We start from the raw sequence: 3313 nt of genomic DNA on the forward strand, positions 1-3313 counted from the left end.
TTCTTCATCCTCATACCTACGTAATATTATTGTATCTACTACATATCCATCTCTTACATTGGGTAAAATCTTTAAATCCATACCCACCTACGCGAATACGTTCTAAAATTCATCCTCACACCCACTACTTAACTAGATACCACCACCCATCTTGTATTCGTCTGTATTCGCTTATACTCACCAATTTGAGATAGGAAAAACAACGGTCTTCAATTCTAAAAATGTTATACCCAAACATTTGGTTAAATTACAATTTATGTCATATAAAATTTTAAGATTTACATAACAATCTCTAAAATTATACCTAAATTTATAATAATCTAAAATTTATATGGTGGATAGTTAGTGAGCGGATAAATGCGGAAGATAGGTCTCAAATTCATCACCTACCACTATCCATGACATTTATAACTTTTACATCCACACCTACCTATTATCTACTAAATTTATACATACTTTCGCCCTAAATTTGTTGATCTTATTGTGAGGTAACTGATAATCTTACTAACATGACATTTCATGTATATGACATCAAAAATATATTTAGTTGATTTTTTTTAAAAGTTCGAGAGATTATTTTATTTTTAAGAAAAAATATACAAATTAAAACTATTTTAAAAATAAAATATAAATAAAAAAAGTTAATTAAATTGAAATATGTAATAATTAAAAACAATAAAAAAATGTTTTTGACCATTCCTATTTTTTAAGCTTACTATTATTGTTTAAAAATCTCAAATTTTCGACTTAAGCAAGTAATTCAACCCTTAACCAATCCAAATTAGATAAACTTGGCTTTGCCTCCTTCACGGCTACACGACAGCGTTTTAAGGACAGGCCGGCCTTCTAAGACTAAAAGGCAAAAACATTATTAAATCCGTATGGTTATATCTTGGATCCCTAATCGCTCCCTCTTCTAAATCAACAATTCTTCCCCAAATTTTCTTCTAAAACCCTAAATCCCCAATTTCAGCCATGTCGATTCCATCTTCCTCCGCCACAACCCCTGCTTCCTCATCCTCTTCTCAATTCACTTACCAAGCGACTGCTAATCCGCCGTATTTTCCTTTTCCGTTTCATCTCTAGCATCAGGCTCAACCTTATGCCACCGCAGCCTATCCTGCCCCCGTAGCTGCCGTCCCTGGCGTCTATTCTCTCCCTTAATATCAAAAGGTACGTAGAACAAGAAACTATAAATATTATTTCAATTTTTATTTGTAAATTTGAGATTCATGGAGTTTATGATTTATGTTGGGTTTAGATTTTTTTTCACCAACTTTTTTGCTAACTTAGAAATTTTCTGGGTTATGTTATTGAGAATTGAATTCAAAATTCTAACGGGAACAATAAGTAGCATTACAGAGCGTAAAGTCTGCTCTTGCAAGCAGTGAAATTGAGCACAAAGCAGAAACTAAAAAGAAAGCAATCCCTCGGAAAGCTGCCGGTCAGTCATGGGAGGATCCAACGCTTGCAGAGTGGCCAGAAAGTATGAACTATCAGCTTTCATATTCATTATCTTGTGATTTCTCTTTGTTTGTTTACAAGTTTTTTCCCCCTCCCTCATGTTCTATTTCTGTTGGTAATATGCAGATGACTTTCGCTTATTTTGTGGTGATCTTGGTAATGAGGTGAATGATGATGTTCTTTCAAAAGCTTTTGCACGGTTTCCATCATTTAACATGGCTAAAGTAAGTTTTCAATGACTTATTTTTTAAAGTTTTTCTTTTTATTAGCATATTTTTTCCGTGTCTATCAACTCTTTGTATTTCCTGTTCAGATTTTTGTATGAAGTGCACAAAGCAGTTATTTGTTTGTGTTTAAGGTAGGTTTTGCCTTGAACCCCCATGTCTGCAAATTACTGGAATAATCCAGTTCATTTCTTTAGTGTTCATTGATGCTGTCAAAATTGTAGACATTGATGTCAGATGTTGACTGCTGGAACATGACTTACAGGGCCTGAGGACGGTATATTTGACCTGACTTATGGAGTAGTTTGAGTCATAGCAAGCTGAATTGATTTTTGAACTAGTCTGAATAAGGTCAGTCAACCAATTAAACTGTTTAAGTTGGATACCACCTCCTGAAGTCCTGCAAAGCCTTAAATGGGGGAAATGGAAAGTGCATTGTTTTCCCTTTATCTGTTAATTTTTATTGTATGGCATTGAACTTGCGAGAACCTTTTATTCTTTTTGGTCTGTGAATTACTATTCCACATCCCAACAAAAACCACATATGCTTTCACTGGTCTTCCAACTCGAATATCGTTGCACATTTGAGAGATCTCAAGGGTGCCTATGCATTGTGATTATAATCATGCTAAGAAGAATGATAGGATACAGATTTGTGAGCATGCTACTCATTATGAGTGTTGAGTTTTTGGCACACGAACACTCTGCTATCTATGATGATTTGAACTTCTTTTTTGGGTTCATTTAATTTGATAATCAACCGTTAACAATTTCCTTACAGTATCTTGTTTCTCGTGTCTCTATCATGTTTGGTTGACTCGGTTGTTCTTAAGAAAATCAGTGAGGGATACTTGATTTCTTAAGAATGATTTGTTATCTAAGACATTTGTATGATATGTTATCTTTCATCCAGGTTGCTAGAGACAAAAGGGCGGGCAAAACAAAGGGCTATGGGTTTGTTAGCTTTGCTAACCCTTCAGACCATGCAGCTGCACTTAAAGAGATGAATGGTGGGTACTTTTATAGTCATAGTCAAATCTGGGTTACCTTTTTCGAGTTCATATATGTTTCTACCCTAAGATTGTACACTTCTCGGATAATGTGTTGCAGGTAAATATGTTGGAAATTGACCAATCAAGCTTCGGAAGAGTAACTGGAAGGAGAGGATAGATCAGGAAGCCCTTGTGAGACAAAAGGTGCAAATACACTTCCATTTTTTTTCTTTCAAGCTTTTTATCCTTAACCTTTTGGCTCATTTCTGATTCAAACACTGGATGTCTGTTATGATAATTCCTTGGCAGAAACATTATCAGAAAAAGACGAAGCTGCAAAAGGAAGGGATATTGCACAAGTGAGCAGCCCTGATGAAAGCTTTTCGCCTTCCCTTTCTCGGATCAGAACGACCCATTAGTCAAGTCTTGGCAATTCTAGGGTTAAAATCTGGTGTGTGTAGAGTATTGAGAAACTTTATTTTAAAATAATCCAGCAATCCTTTTGCCGGCTTTAGTAAGAACTGATGACCAGATGATTATCCAATAACTATTACCGGAAGAGCATAGTTTGGGAAGACAACAGTACAATAGCACGATTGGAAGTCTTCTTTTTCCAATCATTCACAAGCTCAA

General features: G+C 35.2%; 1 pseudogene; it reads left to right on the top strand.

The window, feature by feature from the left end:
* The first annotated feature begins 357 nt into the window (after positions 1-357).
* Positions 358-3313, top strand: LOC120154910 (annotated as a pseudogene).

Source organism: Hibiscus syriacus, unplaced genomic scaffold, assembly GCF_006381635.1.
Source record: "Hibiscus syriacus cultivar Baekdansim isolate YM2019G1 unplaced genomic scaffold, ASM638163v2 tig00111151_pilon, whole genome shotgun sequence".
Taxonomy (NCBI): Eukaryota; Viridiplantae; Streptophyta; class Magnoliopsida; order Malvales; family Malvaceae; genus Hibiscus; species Hibiscus syriacus.